This window comes from Pseudopodoces humilis, chromosome 6 (assembly GCF_049639895.1).
Source record: "Pseudopodoces humilis isolate 2021_Gansu_Grassland_sample_001 chromosome 6, ASM4963989v1, whole genome shotgun sequence".
Taxonomy (NCBI): domain Eukaryota; kingdom Metazoa; phylum Chordata; class Aves; order Passeriformes; family Paridae; genus Pseudopodoces; species Pseudopodoces humilis.
In genome coordinates this window covers 37,172,389-37,190,827 of record NC_142205.1, presented here as the reverse complement: position 1 = coordinate 37,190,827, position 18,439 = coordinate 37,172,389, and positions in this window count along the sequence as shown.

Below are 18,439 nucleotides of genomic sequence, written 5' to 3'. Positions count from 1 at the left end.
TTTTTTTTTAAACTTACTTTCTCTCCCATTTGTTGCCTATCAGAAGAGATAACAGGTGTAAAAGTTCATCTGAAAAAGAAAAGGAGGAAGCTAGGCAGGGACCTCATCACAGAAAATGCATTCATTTCTATGGGAGTTACAACTCTTTGGTTTTGTTTTGTTACAGTGGCAAGGCTGGGTTAAACGGATAGCAAAACTTCTTACATTAATTCTGTCAGTCAAATAATTCTGTGTAACTAGAGGGAGCTAATTAAGGAAAAAGGGAGAAATGAGGACCAGCAAATGGGATGTATGTTTTAAGAAGGGTTTGTGAAAACTCTTGTTGAATTACTGCTGATTGTGCTTTCACTATAATTGGACCATGGTGCATTAATAGTAAAGAAAAAAAATCTTGGATGTTACTAAAATGTTCTAAAACCCACTCCTTTTTAATGCAAAATTTTAAACTCTCAGTGTCTTCAGAGTGTCACCTACCCACTTAAAAACCTAAATATACCGTTTAAGCACTACTGATTTTTTCAAATTGGTATCTATTAGGTGCTCAGTTTCTGTTGTCAGTCATGTATGTTCAAGTCTACACAACGTCATAAGACTTCCCAGAAAAATGCATTGAGTTACAATAGTTAATTGTAACGTATTTAAAGACATTGTATTATATACTTCACTGTATGTGAGCGTTGTGATCAGTAATTATTTTAATTGTTTAAGAAAGAATGTTGGCACCTGTACTTTTAGAAGGTTCTAGCAAGACCCATTGTTCATTTGTGCAAAGTCGTGTGGCTTTTAGCTGACCTGGCATTAAGCTATTGAATGAAATAAGTTACAGTCTTTGTCAAACATCTTGGTTATATATAATTGTGGAATAACATCTCAGAAACCCTGTAGAAAAGTATTGTTGTTTAAGTATTCTTAAAGAAAAGGTCAATAGTATTTTTTTTCATAGAATCACAGAATGGTTTGCATTGGAAGGACCTTCAAGATCCAGTTCCCCTGCCAGGGAGGGGCAGGACACCTTCCATAAGGCCAGGTGACTCATCCAACCTGGCCTTGAACACTTCTAGGTATGGGGCATCCACAGCATTTCTAGGCAGCTTGTGCCAGTGATCATCACCCTCACAGTAAAGAATTGCTTCCTAATACCAAATGTAAACCTACTTTCTGTCCATTTGGAGCCTTTCCCTCTTGTCCTATCAGAACATGCCCATGTAAAAGGTCCCTCTCTGTCTCTCTTCTAGGCCCTTTTTAAGTACTAGAAGGCTGTTCTCAGGCCTCCCTGGAGCCTTCTGTTTTCTAACCTGAAAAACCCTAACTCTCAACCTGTCTTCATTGGAAAGGTGCTCCTGCCCTCTTACCTTCATGGACTTCCTTTGCACTTGCTCCTGCAGGTCCATGTCCTTATGCTGAGGGCCCCAGAGCTGAATGCAGCACTCCAGATGGCATTTCAGAAGAACAAAACAGGTAGAGTCACCTTCCTTGACCTGTTGGCCACTCTGCTTTTGATGAAGCCCACAATGAGATTGGCTTTCTGGACTGCAAGCATATGTTACAAGGTCATGTGAAGCTCCTCATTGACAAACATTCCCAAGTTCGTTTCCTCAGGACTCCTCTCAATCCATTCTTGCCTAGCCTGTACTTGTGCTTTGAATTGTCCCAGCCCAGGTGCAGGACCTTGCAGTTAGCCTTGTTGAACTTTGTGGGGCTCTCACAGGTCCACCTTTCAAGACTGTCCAAGGTCCTTCTGGATAGCATCCCTTCCCTCCAGCCTGTCAACTGCAGCTTGGTGCAAGTTTTCTGAGGGTGCCCTCAATAGAGCATCCCATAGAGTGGGCAGGGACTCCAATGCAAAACAGGCTCCATGCTCAGTCAATTACGTGAGAAGTGACCATCTGCTAGAGTCATAAGAAAATTATATAAATTTTGATTTATACTTTGTAACAAACTTGTTTAACATTGCCACTGTCTTCTCTCATATTCACACCACTAATATTAGCTTTGCTTTGTGATATGACTGATATATTTTTCCTCCTTTTTACTCCCCCACAAGAAAAGTATATCTTTGCAACATTTAAGTTAACATTCTATGTAAAATGGTTTTTGACTTTGCTTCATTTTTGGGGGAAAATATTTAAAAATCTAGAATAAATCAAATGAGCCAGCAGAAACATAATTTGAAGAAGGCAGGATTATTACATAGTTATTATGGTGTTTACATACACCTGGGAACAGATATAAAGCATAAAGGACCATTGTCATCATCCTACAGTGGATGGCACACTCATCATCTTAGTATAACCTGACAAGGGTAACTGAGTTTTTTTGTAGTATGAGACAAAACCCAAGATGTCAACAAAATGGGGAGTTTTGTCATGAGAGATATTAAGAATTGAATTATTAAAAAATTCTCTATTTTTGTTTCTTTAAAATGAGGAAAGGGATTAAACCACATGACTACTAAAAGTAACAAGAGGCAAGCAGTTAAATTTCCATAAATTAGAAAGAGCATTAACCTCTTAGAGTTTCATCTTTTCTAAAGAAAATGAAATACTGTATATGGCTGCATTGCTGACTAATAATAATACTTATCAGAAATTCTTAAATCAGTCTATAATCACAAGATTAATTAGTGTAATAATTTGGTTCCTTATTACCTATGCAATTTGTAGCTCATTTCTAACTCCTTGTGTTTCTCAGAAATTCTTCTCCAGGATGCTGTTTTCTTTTCACCTGTATGATGTTGCCTCTAGCAGTATGCAGCATAGCTGCTGAATGAGTCCATGTGCTTTTTCAAAAAAGGAGATAAATTACATGGTGTCTGGCCCTTCTTGCATACATGTAGTTGGTGCACGTAATCTTATTTCCATGCGATTCATTTATTTCATCTTTCCTATTCTGTCCTGACAACATCTTTGGATTTCACTGAACTTTTCCCCACGTGAAAAGTGGATTTCACTTTGTAGGAGCCTTAATCCAGTGGAGAATACAACATGTGGCTAAAGAAGTTGGGAGTCCCTTGTGAGTATCCTTCAGCATAGATAGAATAAGATGGAGCGTGAAAGTTCATTGCATCTTGCTTTGAACCAAAATGTGTTCATTTAAATGAATGGCTTTACTTGGTGGCCGTTTTGTGACCAAAGAAAGTTGTCATGGAAACCTTGATAGGATAATAACTACCTGGACAGAGCAATAAGGCCATAGAGACTGTGTAATCAGGTGGCCATTTATTCTGGAAGATGTGGGTTTCTGCCTAGTAAAGGAGACTGGAAATGGTTGATTAAAATGAATCTGCTGTAGTAGGACCCAGTAATGAAATACAGACATTTTTTTCTTATCTATCAAAGACAATTACTGCATGCCACTTTGATTTGTTCACTAGTAAAAATATTCTAAAGCTGTTTAGAGGAGCCCAAGTGTGGATGCTAAAGAAGGTTTTGTTCCGGAAGTTAATTTTGCCTGAAGTTCTCCTCCCTTCCATATTGTCTGCACTCTTGTTGTAATTACCGTGATTGTGTTCTTTCCTGTTAGGCTGCATATCTCTGTATTGCACTGCATTACACAGTGTACACATAACCAAAGTGCCAATTACACCACTTGAGATAAGTATCATCCTGTACAAAAAGAATGTGCTTAATTGGTCTTGTTTAATTTGAGCATTTCACAGTGCAAGTGCAAAGGGCTAAAATAATCACACAATTGTAGTTGAAAATGTTTAAAAAGTACTTGAAGTACTTTTGTGAAACAGATGATTGGGAAGCTTATCCAGTCCTCTGAGTCACACTACTCTGGTTATCCAGGAATCCAGAATTAGGCTGAATGTGAATACTTCCATATAGTTTTTGGAGCAGTTTCTTGAATTCATCACGTTTTTATGTAGTTACTAAAAGAGAAAAAAGATGGGAACTAAAAAAAAAGGTATGTTTTTATGTTTTTTTTTCAAACTGGGCACTAGGACTCTGAATCTCTCCAGGATCATGGCTCTTCCTTTAAAGCTATATAAGGTAACCATTCAGAAGCGTCCACTTATTTACACTGGCATCATGTTGGAGACAGTTGTGTCTTAGATTGTAGACATCCCTTGTAGGATGGTTAAAAATAAAATTGCAATTCAAACTGGCTCCCTCTGAGTTTCAAAACTGTCATGAAAGCAATCTGTTCACACAGTACTGCTATACAGCCGGACTGGATGCATTCAGGATGTGAATAAGTGTGCTATTGAATAGCACAACACATCCTCTGTAATATGACATGGAGACCACATCAATCTGTGCAGAGCAAACGGGGTTGAGCAGGAACTGTAGCTCCTTTTTGTGCCCCCTTGTTAAATATGTCCTTCCTCTGAAAGCAAAAATTCTAAAAATATATAGGGCTTCCAAAAGAAGGGACTTTGCTATTTGGTCTTCAGAGCTAAAGCTTATGCAATTTTGGTCAAATATCTGCATGCATGAGGCAAATCAGTGGATCCAGTCAAGTGGTTGGTACTCTGTAAGACTCCCTAAATAATATTCCTTCAAACAGATATTTACTGAATGGAAAAAAAAATCATGTATGAACAGAAAATAATGGAGTGGAAGGTCATTTTTGCACAGGTGCTGAGGAAAAGTGAGGAGAGAGGTTGTGTTTACTTCCCTAAGTAATTTTCTGCAGAGTAAAAGATTCATGAAACAATCTCTATGATGGTTGAGTGTAAGGTAACTCTGCAACCATAAACATAGCCAAGTTGTTCCTCTTTTGAGAAAACTGGTCTGCATACAAATGTGTTTGTATCTCTGAAAAGAACAAGTAGTCTAAGAGGGTGTCTAAAGCATGTGTAAGACCCCATGATATTTACATAATCAAATGAAAATCTAAGTCTTCACCTACAAATGGATTTGATTCCTGCTGTTTAGCCTTAACTCAGGATCAATTTAGAATCTGGTTTTTCTATCCTTACTCAAGTACATGTCCCTCAGAGGACAAACCAGTTAGAGTTTGTGAGGTGGTGTCTTATTACTCTCATCAGAGCATTAAAAGTAGCAGTTCAGTACACTATTTAGTCCTGCACATGAAAGGTTTAGGTGCTAGAATGGATGACTGTTTCAGGTTACAAAACTGTTTAAAGCCTGCTTTCTTATCTGAATGAGCTAAAAGCAGGTACGCCTGCTATATAAATTGTGGTAATAGCCCAGCCATTAAATAAATGACCCCCAAGACAGATCCAGCCACTGAATGATTCTGACGGCAGCATAATTCACTAATGTGAGCAGAATAGCAGTTCACAGTCATATAATGACGAATCACTACTGTGGAAACCTCTTCTGCTATTTCTACCACAAATGCTGCATTGGTTTGCATGTCTTAGGGAGGCTCTGTCCTTTTGGAATGTTGTTCTATCTGTATTCATTATGGTATTTTTCACTTTCAATAATTAAAAAAAATATAAGGGATATACTTATGATTTGTTTTCCAAAAAAGTACCATGTACAATGTTGGCCTGAGACAATTTCGTATCTATTTACAAACTGGGAAAGAATTAACATGTTTCTGAGTGTTGGGAGAGAATGAAGAAAACATGTAGTTTGAGTTTACATTTTAAGCATTGCAATTGTGACACTTCTGCATTAACTGGGTCAGAGTGATTTGGGTGATAAGAAAGAACTGCTTAAAATGTTTTTCACAGTGGTAAGTCCTAGACTGTAGCCTGTCAGTTTATTGCAGGAAATCAGCTGTTGTCCTATAGAGATCAGGATTTTATATTACCTATGTTATCTTTACAGTGTTTTCAAGAAAAACTTACCACAGGCTGGTAATATAAAAAAAAATTCTCATAATTGATTGTCTATTTGTCCAAAAGATTTATGTATTTGTGTCTTCCATTAGTATTTGTGTAGAGGAAATCTCTTTTGTTTACTTGTGTCATGCAAAACTTGATTGTGTTTGTGAAAATTCACATGGCTCTCTACTGGCATATGGTAACTGAATAGAATTTGCATAAATTCAAATTTTACTCAGGCTCTCCAACAATTTCTGTCTTAGTTTCTGGTGACCACAACTCTAGGAAAAGATGTCCTTTTGGCTCATGGAGCTAGATACAGGAATCAGGAAGCACTGCAGGAGTATTCTGTGGGAGTTGATGCTAAATAAACATGTCTCAAGGAGTGATACAACTTACTTCATGTTTGTTGAAACCCCTATCAGTAGAAAAGCTGTGACTTTGTTCAGTTTTAAAATATGATATGGTGTCATATTTGAAATATGATATTCATCTCACAGAGGCTAGCTTTTGCTAAATTATATTCATACTACTAGAGCAGCTCTGAATTATGATGTACAGTTGAAAGATTCTGTCACTGTCAATATCTGAAAAAAGCTGTACTAAAAATTGATTCTTTCTGCAGCAGTAACTTTATGGTGGTCCCTGAATTCAGTATTGCCAATGGAAATTACTAGCAATGTAGCCTTAGGCTTTGACACTTTGGTTATCTTAGACATGGATATTCTGTGCTTTAGTCAATATCTAAGGAAATTATGAATATTCATAAATTATTAAGCTAAATACTTCTCCAAAAGTAGAGTAGTGAGAGGAAATAGATACTTCTGCTGTTTCTATTTTGTGCTAGTCCTTACCGCTTCTGAATTGCAGAAATAAATGTTGACTGCAGTCGTAGTAAAAATCATCTCGCTTGGTTGTCTTGTATATGAGCAGTCAGGTCCTTTTCCCATGGACTGTGACGTTGCAAGACACTTAGTGCATACCAGCTGGGAAATAAACCTTATGCAAGGTTAAAAGTCTGATGAAAATGTGTTGTTACAATAACAGTAGGTAAAATTGCACTTTTAACTTCATTTGTTCTAGAGCTTCTTATCTTCCCATTTTCCTTTCAATCCCTTGCTTACGTTTACAGTGTCAAGATCCATATGATAATGTCCCTTTCTGTCTGAAAACCAGATTCTGTAACTACCAGTATATGAAATAAATTATTTGATCAGTGCAAGTGCCTTTGGATCCCTGTTATAAATGACCTTTGCCCATCTATATTCAGTCATCTGAAAGCAGCCTATGAAATTGTGTTTTTTGGAATCTGTTGGTAACATACTGTTGCTACTCTCATCATTTCTTTCTGCTATATGATGGCTCACAGTGTAACTGGCATTCCATAAGTACTTGGTTTCTCAACCTGAATCTGAGGTCTCAGCAACTCTTGTCTATATTTTTGCTAAAACATTGCTTTTTTTAGGCTCTCATAGTGTTAGTATCTCTTAGAACCCACCAATTCTAGATAGTTGGGTTATTGGTATGTCTTGGGAAGTGATGCTTTTCAGTCTTGTGTGCTTATCATCTCTTTACTGTGACAAAAATTATTTGTGTTCCTTTTATATAGCAATACTAAGGCAGTCATGCAAAAGTTCTCTGAATTCACTTCCACAATACATCAATAAAATTATTTTACCATTACCTTGTATTATCATTGTACATTTGCTCTGGCCAGAGAAACAATATATTAATCATATATATATATATATTTGTGCAGTAATACATATGACAGAAAATTTATATTTCTGTGTTAGAAGTAGCAGTATAGTAATCCACAGTTTGCAAACATTAATTCTACTAAGTTTCCCATGATGAGGAAATAGTCCCTGAATTGGAAGGCCAGGTTAAGCGCATTTAGGTTTTTGGTACCAAGAGAGAAATATTCTGTGATTGTCCTCCAGACCATTCCTTTAAATGTCTTCCTCCTTGGAAATAATACACACAAAATGAGTAATGCTTGTGCTGGTGTGGACCCAGGCACATGCACTTGTACCCAGGGAATAACAGATGCTCTCAGATCCCATGATAGATGCAGAAACACAAAGGCCAGAACAGATTCAGATTAATAAAAAATGTATTCTGCATCTGTAACAGATTATCTGTAAGAAAGCATGTTCCTCAAGTATCTGATTTTTCTTTTTTCAGAAAAAATGTTAAACTGAAATAATTTTATTTGTAAAAACTATTCTGGCAATACATGGAAATTAGACTAATTTAATTTGCCTTTTCATTCCTTATTTCTTGATTTTGAAAAGACTGAATTATTTTCATCAGTAAAGATTGTAAAAGTTGCTGGTGAAACCTTGCAAATGACCTTTGAATTTACAAAGACAGTATTTTCATTTTGTTATTATGAATTGTTACTGTTGGGATAACATTTTTAATGTTGTCTGCCTTTCTGTTCAGTGAGCTAATTGCAGAGGTAGAAGGAGTTTGTCTTCACAGAAAATCTACTTATTTATTTCAAAGTGTTTCTGTAATTTTGTTTTTTGTCACCAAGCTATAGAAAAGGGTGATTAAATGTATGTGTGGTCATTCAATAAGGTGATTTGAAATAGGCTGAGACTTCTGGGTGGGGGGAAGAAACAAATTTTAAATGTCAACTGCGGAGAGGTACCCCTTTACCTCCCTTATCTGGTCAGTCAAGTGAAGCTGTAGGAACAACACAAGTATTTCTTTCATGGCTACACCAACTGTGATGCCAAGCATAGTCCATAATCTCTTCTGTAAGGTGCAGCATGTGCATATGTATGAAATAATGGTTGAATAGTCATAAGAAAATAGGAAGAGGACTGAAATTATCTCTATGTCACTAGGTTTAGCCTCCTCAGTTTTCAGAAATCATATCATAAAACATATTAGAGTCCCTTTTATGGACAGCTTAAGATGCACTTTGAAGTGAGTGATAGTTCTAGTGCTCACTACTTTTGTTGGAAGGCTCTAACAAAAATGCATTTTACTTTTTAAATGAGGATCCTCTTCCTAATTCTGGCCTAAGTATTTGTGGCAATTATGAATCCAGTTGTCTTTTTGCCAGGATTCTTTAGCCTGGATCGATCTCTCCTTGCCTGTTCTCTGCTGTCTGATGTGGTGGGTTGACTCTGACTGGATGGCAGGTGCCCACCAAGGTGCTCTAGCACTCCTCTCATCAGCTGAACAGGGAGAGAAAATATAATGAAAAGCTCAGGGGTCAAGATGAGGGCAGGGAGAGATCAATTGTCAATTAATGTCAAAGACAAAACAGGAGACTTGACTTGGGGAAATTAATTTACTGCTAAAAAAATCAGAGTAGAATAATGAGAACTCCTACTAAGTCTTGAAACACCTCTCCCAAACCCCCCTATCTTCTTGGGCTCACTTTCACTCCCCATTTTCTTTACTTCTCCCCCCAGAACAGTGCAGGGGGACAAGGAGTGAGGGGTGTGGTTACTACTCACATTATTTACCTCCTCTGCTGTGAGATCCCTCCTAGAAGAAGGCCCTCCTTGATAATTTCCAGCGTGAGTTCTTCCCATGGACTGCAGTTCTTCATTAACTTCTCCAACATGAATGTCTTCCACAGGGTGCAGTCCTTCAGGAGCAGACTGTTCCAGTGTGGGTCCCCCACGGGGTTAAATGTCCTCCCAGAAAAACTGCTTCAGTGTGTCCTCTTCTCTCCATGGGTCTACAGGTCTGGACAGAAGCCTGCTTCCCAAGGGACTACAGCCTCCTCTGGGCATCCCCTTGCTCTGATGTGGGGTTTTCCATGGCCTTGCAAGTGGATTGTTGCTCCACCATGGACCTCCATGGGTTTTAGAGGTTCAGCTGCCTCAATAATGCTCTTCATCACTGGTTGCAGAGAAACCTCAGCTCTGGGGTCTGGAGCATCTCCACCCCCTCCTTCTCAGTGACCTTGGTGTCTGCAGAGCTGTTGCTCTCTCTGGCTGCCGTTTTTTCTGCAGATTTGTTTTCTTTCCTTTTTAAATCTGTTATCCCAGATGCGCTACTACCATTGCTGATGGGCTTGGCCTTGGCTAGTGGCCTGTCTGTCTTGGAGTTGGCTGGTCTTAGCTCTGTGGGACATGAGAAAGCTTCTGGCAGTCTCTCATAGGAGCCACCCCTGTAGCCCTACTAGTGTTAAAATCTTGCCCTGCAAGTCCAATGCATATGTGGTACCATAATTGGCTTACTTTTATTTTTCCCAGTGTAAGTATGTCAGTGTTTCTAAGTTTTCCGTTGGAAGACAGAGAAACTATCTATTCCTTTGATTATCTTTGAAGAATTCTCTGCACCTGATCCAGTTTGTATCTTTTTTAACATTGATGTTTAGAAGTATAGACTGCATTTCTGCTGCAACACCAAAAGTGCTTTATACAATAGCATTTATACTTTCTTTTCTTTGATGGAAATAGTCTTCCAAAAGCATCATATGATTTCAGTTGTCTTTTTCAAAGCTGTATCAAATGGGTGTCTTGGGTATCCTATGATGGCCATCCTATTTCTTTATTGCCTCCAGTTGTCTGTATTTCATAGCCTTCAAGTGCATAACACTGTGTTTTGCAGTATTAAAATTTAATCCAGTTTCTATTGCTTCAGTCCTCAAGGTCATAGAGATCTTTGTGTATGATGTTCTGGCCCTCAGCCAAGACTGTTGCTGCTTCATAGTTTTACATCAGCGAACAGTAATTAATACATGTATTTTTTTGTGTCCATGTCATCAGTGAAAATATTAAGAAAAGACTCATACTCAAATGGATCCTTAAAGATCTCCTTTAAGACTTGCCACTCAAATGAGTAGTTCTACTTTCAGTACATATCACTATGTTCTGTTGAGGCCATTTCTTACCTACATTGCATTTCTTGTGCTCATTTCCTTCATCATGCCCAAGTAATATTCCATGCAGATCAAGCCACTGCTGAAAGTAATTGTGTTCCTTGGAGTTGTATGCTTATCTTTTCAATACCTTTCTGAAGTACAGATGTAATCTTTTCCAATTCCATTGGTTTTATTTAAAATACTGTAAGTTGTTTAGGGGGAAAAAAATAGGCAAAATCATCTTTTGGTAGAGACCAAGGAGACAGCTAATAGATCCTTTTCTCTCTGTGTGTATCTATCAGTATGAATATGTGGGTACAGAGAATGATGGGGGCAGACTTCCATGTTGGAATTGTTGGTGTATTACCCAGAGTCTGAGCCTTTAGGAGTCCCCAGCCATGTGTCTGTGCAGCTGTCTTCATCACCATCAGATTCACATGACATCTACTCCTTGTTTTCTCAATACTGGAAATCATTGTAGGAAAATCATTGTACTTGCATGGCTTTGTTATTGAAAACAGAGTACTTTTTCTCTTAGAATCCGTAATCTTTCCAAATATTTATGTGGGATCACCTAGAGCCTTAAAGTATTATCTTTGAATAGTGTTTGAGTGTAAGAATTATTATAATGGTACTCCATTTCTCTTATCTGTGATATGTTGCCTTAAGTCCATTATGCTCAAGCTCAGTTTCTCCATTCACAAAGGTTTATTATTTTCCCTCCATATAATATGGGACTGACTGCAAGTGAAAGAGCCAACCATGGTTGGCCTGATCTCAGGAGAATGTTCATAATTAGATAATAACATTGCTTTGTGGGTTTGTCCTCATTTCACTGGACATCTCTTCTGGTACAAAGTAGTACCCTGACATCATGGTAGGCAGCAGTCCAATGGTGTCTTGGTCCTTACCATATGCATCAGTTTTTCACTTAACTTTCATATACTTAAGTTAATTACTCCCATTCTGTGTGAGCCAATATCATCTTCAGTCAGACGGTGATTCTGAAATCTGATCACCATGTCTTTCCTTCTTAAGAGAAGTAATTTATATTTAATACAATACTATACTGAAAATATATTTTCTGTCTCAGTTATATTCAATAGCAAATCTGTGCTTTTCAAATGGAGATGGAGAGAAGTTCCTATTAACTACTGCAAACCTACAAATGCTTCTGGTAACAGTGGGAGCAGGCACCATTCATTAACCCACCTGCATTCTAAAAGTTAAGATTAATGGGAAGTTTGTGCTTGTGCAAAGTTTTATTGACTGGCCTTTGGAGCCAGCTAGACCACCAGCATGGATCCTATAAATGCCTTTTTCCCCACAGAAGAAAATTCCCTGTCCTAAAATGGAAATGCTCTGATGTCCATTCACTTTTAGCATTTTTCTATTTCTGTCTTGTGTAATCAATCTTATTCAAAAGCTTTCTTTCATATTCTAATTATGAAATGCCAAAGGGACCCTCATCTCAGATGAGGTCTTTAAGGGCTACTGATAATGCATATAACCTTTACCAGCACCAAGATTTGAGCTCAAAGTTAGCAGAAAAAGGCAGGAGCTGAAATTAATGTTTTTACCAGTGAGTATAATTAGCCAATAGAGCAGCTTCTGGTAGGAGTAGCTGATCCACAGTCATTAAAATGTCAAAGACTTACTGTGTTTTTGTTTGTTTCCTTGTATTTAATGTGAGCCATATGGCAATGAACAATACTTCATTTTGAGTATCCAAGAAGGGGGAACTCTTATTAACAAAAGCTTTATAGTAGCATGTGTGAAAGAGGGCTTTCATTATACTTGTAGGGTTAATTTGTATGGGGTAATGTTTGGTCTCAGTTAATCCATCTGTCCAACATTTTAACAATATTTTAATGAAACTTTGAGCCAGATGTCAATGTAGAAAGAGTTGCCTATTTTAACCATTGATTTTCAGTAAAGTATGAGGAATGAAAAACTGAAAACCTAACTCTAAAAAAGGGGAATTACAATGATCATCATTGATTTTAACACAGTCAGCATTTGATGGAGCATTTATATTTCAACAACTGAAGTAGGAGAATAAAAATTGATACATATTCAATATTAATTTTAAGCATGTAAGAGGCAGTTATTGTAAAACCTGCATTTCTCTCATGTGTAGTGACTCATACTGTTTTATAGTGTTTTATAATACATAACCCCAAAAAAAAAAGCCACAAGAAGATGACCTTTGTAAAACATAAATTGTGTCTCAGCTTCCTTCCTAATTCACAGTAGTCACAAAGCTAGTCCCACATGCCATTGCTAAATAGAAACTGAAATGACAGTGATCATTTTTAGCCCTTTGACCAGAAGTTTCCAGCAGATATTAATCTGTGTTCATTGCATACTATTTTTAACTGCATGGTAAATCATTCAATTGATTACTGCTGATGAAGGATCTTAACAGGACCTGTACCTCAGTGATCTTTAGGGATCTCTTCCAGCTCAGGACATTCTATGATTCTATGATGAGGACACTACTAGACCTTAATTGTCCTGACCAACCTCCTGTTGGGCCTCTGTCTACACCTCTGTCCACACCTCTGTCCATGGGTCTGGGAGTCTGATTTCAGCTTATCTCAGGTCCCTATCTGAGCTGTATCAGAGGTCTGCTGGTTTCCAGCTCAGCCACAGCCCTTCTTGGCCATGGGCTCTGTTGACCAAGACCCTAACCTGAAGGCTGCTTTCATGGCTGCTCTTTTGGTGAGCTTGGCTGCCACCCATGGGTCTGTCCTGCACTGTTCACCTTGCTTGGGTATTGTGGAGCTGGGCCCTGGCTGGAAAGACACCTGGTCTGCTGGCTGGACATCATGCTTGGCTTCCACCTTCCCATCCCTTAGGGAGCAACCAGACCTTACTGGACACTTCTGTAACTGTCTACAGAAAGAGATAGAAAAATTTGGATTCAGGTTCTGTTCCAATGGACACAGGGATGTTGCTCATAGATGTTGGGATCATGGGTTAAATCAGTTCTCTGAAATATTAAAAAGAAATCTAAGGCAGAGTAGTTTAATTCCAGTAACTAAAAAGATTTTGTTAATTGGTTACATTCATGAGTCTGTGGTTAAGGAGTGGTTACAGAGCTGTGCTTGGCCATGGGGAGCAGAGAATTGAATCTGTTTGGGACTGTACTTAGCAAATTTATAGATAATACTCAAGTCTATTGCAAAACAAGAAGCTTTTATTGGGCTGTGATTTCTTAACTTTAGAATAGCTAGGTGTCACCTAACTACCTCAAGTGTCTGGGTGGGCAATTCCTGCATTCTTGATTTACTGAGTCTTTAAAATGTCACTGCTTTCAGACCTTCAAATACATTTGTGGCCAGATAATGTTTTAGGTTCTGTGGCTTTTGGAGGCATATGACTTTTACTTTTCCTGCACAGCATTCCTATCCCACCCCCTCTGATTATGTGTGTAACATTTTTTGTTATCAGACTGTTACATCTAGCAGTACATGACTCATGGCCCATTGCAGCTCAGTCAAATGTCACTGTTATGAATATATTGCAAGATGAGCTTGCCTTGCACATCTTTGGTGCAATATTTATTGTTCAGCGCTTGCTGGAGTGAGTGAAAAGATACCCATGAGGCTGCAAAGACATTTGGAGCAGGTCTGAGTCTGCCTTTAGTGTGCCTGACTACTGCGCAAGAACAAAAGGCCTATTTTTATACTTGGTAGTCATCGCTTTTATAACTTTAATGTAGTCGCTACTGGTGACTAAAATGGAAGTGTCAGTGTACTCTGCTTGCAAGATTTTACACGCCCAGGGCCTCTGAAGAGCTCATAGATTTTCACACAGGCAAACAACCAGTTAAATTAAGAACACCTCATCTACTTTGAGAGCAAGAGGGCTGTAGCAGAAGCCCACTGCATTGTCACCCATGGTGCTCTGCCCACCAGTTCTAGTGTGAAAATTGTCAGCTGGCCCATGTCCATCCCTAGAGCTCTGTGCATTCCCACTGCTCTCCACATAAAGGGCAAATTGCTGACCTTCCCAGTATCTCCTTCCTCACCTTAATTTTGCTTTAACCCTCATTAATGGCATTTCGTTCCTTTTGTCTTGAGTTCTTTTGCTTGTTTACATACTCCTACCTAGGCCCATAAATGGCTTTCCCCATATTCCCTTGTTCCCACCCTTTTGTGTCTCTCTGTCTATCTTCCTTTGTCAACACTTTGAATTCAGTATCTTCACATCTGTAGCTATCTGGGAATAGTGGAAGATACCTCAACTGATGCACTTTGATGCCACTCCCTCAGTTCCTCAGATGTTGTACTTTTTCCTCTATTATCTCCCAGTGCCCTTAAGACTTACCTTTTTCTAAGGCAATCCACTTGAAACGAAACCTGTTTTCTTATGGTCTCAAAACACTATTATTAATTAATTATTAAGTAAAATTGTGGAGGTACTGAAGCTTTCTTAAGAAAAATCTGTATGTATAATATCAGACTGGATAATCTGTGATGTGCTAGTTTATTGATGATCTGAATGAAGGGATTGGGTTTACCAGTAGAAAATTTGCAGATGACACCAAGTTGGGTGTGAGTGTTGATCTGTTGGAGGAGGCTCTGCAGAGGGATCTGGACAGGCTGGGTAGATGAGCCCAATCCAACAAGTACTGAGTCCTGCACTTTGGTCACAACAACCCCCATGAAGCACTACAGGTTGGGGACAGAGTGGCTGGACAGTGCCCAGGCAGAAAGGGAACTGTGGGTACTGGTTGACAGTGACTGAATATGAGCCTGAAGGGTGTCCACAAGGCCAAGAAGGCTGATGGTATGCTGGCCTCTGTCAGTAATAGTGTGGCCAGCAGGACCAGGGCAGGGATTCTTCCCCTCTACTTCGCACTGGTGGGGCCACACCTTGAGTACTGTGTCCAGTTCTGGGCCCCCCAACTTAGGAAGGACATTGAGGTGCTGGACTATGTCCAGAGAAGGGCAATGGAGCTGGTGTAGGGTCTGGAGCACAAGTCCTGTGAGGAGCAGCTGAGGGGTCTGGGGTTATTTAGCCTGGAGGAGACTCAGGAGACCTTATCACACTCTACAAGTACCTACAAGAAGGTTGTAGCTGGGGGGAGGGGGGGATGCAGAGTGGTCAGCCTCTTCTCCCAGGCACCAGTTACAGTACAAGAGGACACAGTCTTAACCTGCACCAGGGGAGGTTTTGGCTGGGCATTAGTAAGAAGTTCTTCAAGAAAGAGTGATTGGACATTGGAACGGGCTGCCCAGGGAGATGGTGGAGTCACGACCCCTGGGAGTGTTGAAGAAAAGACTGGATGTGGTCTGGTTGACAAGGTAATGTTAGGTCATAGGTTGGACTCGATGACCTCAAAGATCTTTTTCAACCTAGTTGATTCTGTTATTCTGTGATTCTGTGAGGATAAATAGGATCTGGTCTTGGTTTTCATGGAGTTGAGATTCTTCTAGACAGGCTTAGCCTGACCACCTTTGTATAGTCAAGGAAATCCTATGTGCAATTTGTCGTGAGCAATATGATTAAAATGTACCTTTTTAAAAGGTGTCAAGAATGTTTGATATGGTAGCATTTGACCTGTGCCTGTTTGTGTGGGCTCACTCATTTGGCAGAGCTCCACAATAGCTGTGATATTCCAGCAGGTTTTTTCTTGGATATCACAGTGAAAAAGCTCAATATTAAAGCAGGGGAAGGAAAACAACATAGAAAAACAACATAGAAAAATTAAAATTATTTACAAGACAAGTGATTCAAATGGTTGGAGCAGTCACCATACACATTTAATCCCTGCTTAAAAGTCTTCTTCTACTTCTAAAAAAGTAAAACTGCATAATATTGATTTCATATTTTCTTTTTGGTCTGACATTTATTCATTTCTACTGCAGGAGGTGCAAATTCCCTTAAAATAGTATTTGCTGAAAATACATTACTACAGCACAAACAAGTATTTTGAGTCCATTTCTCCTAGTTAACTGGTGTTCTTTGCTAAGCCATGAAATTATCTAATTGATTCTTCAATGAGGCTGATGTGAATTAGGACTGCCTCTGCAGAAATAAGTGGAAGAATAGGAAGATAAGAGCATGAAAAATAAAGCTCAACATCTCTGGAGGGAGGTGACATTTTTGTCTTAGAAGACTGTCAGCTCTTACAGTATTTATGACTGATTCTCAGAAGACAAATGTCTAAAATTAAATGCTTCAGATTTGCAAGTGACAAATGAGTCATGGGTAGATGCAGAGAAAAGCAGGAAAACCAACAGTGACAGAATGTGGGTGTTAAGAATAATAAAAAATAAATCTGAGATCTGATAACTGAATATTCATAACTAATCTCATTATGTTTCAAATTTTTAGAAAGATTCTATTTGAATTCCATTAGCTAGTTTTTCAACATCAGCAATCCCAAATAAATTGAATAATTTGTTACCCAAAAATAGAAAAATATTCAACTTCAAACCCGAAAATCTATAGCACATGTGAAAATCAATAATTAAAAAAAATATTTTACTTTTTGGAATGAGATCTTGTGTGTTTCTCAGTTGTAATGGGTTCTGATTGTCCATGACTTTATAGCCATTTTTTAAAAAGAATTAAAAATAGTTTAATGGAGTGCATCAGTTCTTCATTATTTCTCCCAGAGCCTTAGTTTGATCTTCACAGTACTCTCCATAAGATCAGCTTATCCAGATATCTGGTTGCTTAGTCTGATACTAAGGTGATAACAGTAAAATTAGTCATGTGAAACCATGGAATCATATTCCAGGGTATATTTCCTCTCCTGGAAAGGCTGTGTGTAACTGGCAGGCATGTCTCTAGGGAATCATCAAAGAGGATGCAGATGGGAGGGATGATGGCAGCCATCTTTGCAAAGATGTCACTCCCTGAGGTGAGAAAATGAAACACATGAACAAAGCAATTTCTACATGAATGCATCTTACTGCCCTGCAGTCAGGTTCACTTTTCCTTTCAGTCTTGAAAGATGTGCTTAATGAAATAGCGTCTATGTATTTAGTGGCTGAAAAACTGAAAACACATTTCGCAAATTCAGAATACATTTTAAAAGAAATTAAGTTTGAAAACTGGTCATCATACCAACATAGAAAAAAAATCATACTTCATCTTCTGATGACAAAGGAGAAAATAGACTCTGCTGTTAAACTTTAGTTTTTGATTATGGATGAAATATCTTTGTCATTGTAGTTTCATGGGTGCTTTGCTAATTGTCACTAAATATTCTGACCCTGTTTTACACAGGAATGCACAATTCCTAAACTTCAGGTGTTAAATGCTCTTTAGGAAAAAGTATACCTTCTTTGTCACCAGGTTTTCTGAGACAAGAAAACTTTATTTTCTAGATGTAATGTGAAAAGGAAGGAAAATGCCTCCAAAGAGGGGAACTTACTGTATCCAGTGAATCTACGCCTGGCCTTCTGTTGTGACCTCTCTATGCTGCAGTGAGCAGTTCTCAAACTAATTGAGACCAACCTGAGTCAGGAGGATTCCTCTGGAATAGATCCAACACCAGGCACTCTGCCCCCTGCTTCGCCCTTTCTTCTGATCTTTTCCCATACTGGTTAGTGATTGCAGCCCACTTGAATTGTGATCATTTTTGTGGAGAATACGAGAACTCTCATCTTAGCCCTTAGTAAAGGTGATTAAAAGGGTGAAATGCAAATGGTAAAATGAAATTAAAGAATGAGATACCATCGGGTGATTAAGTAAAGAAGTGTGTCCAGTGTGAATGAGATACTTGAAGACCTACTCACAGAGGGTCTCCTTCTTGCCTGCATCCCTGGAATTCAAGGCTGACTCTAATAAAGACCAGTAGCACCACCACTAAAAAGCCACAGGACTTGATGACT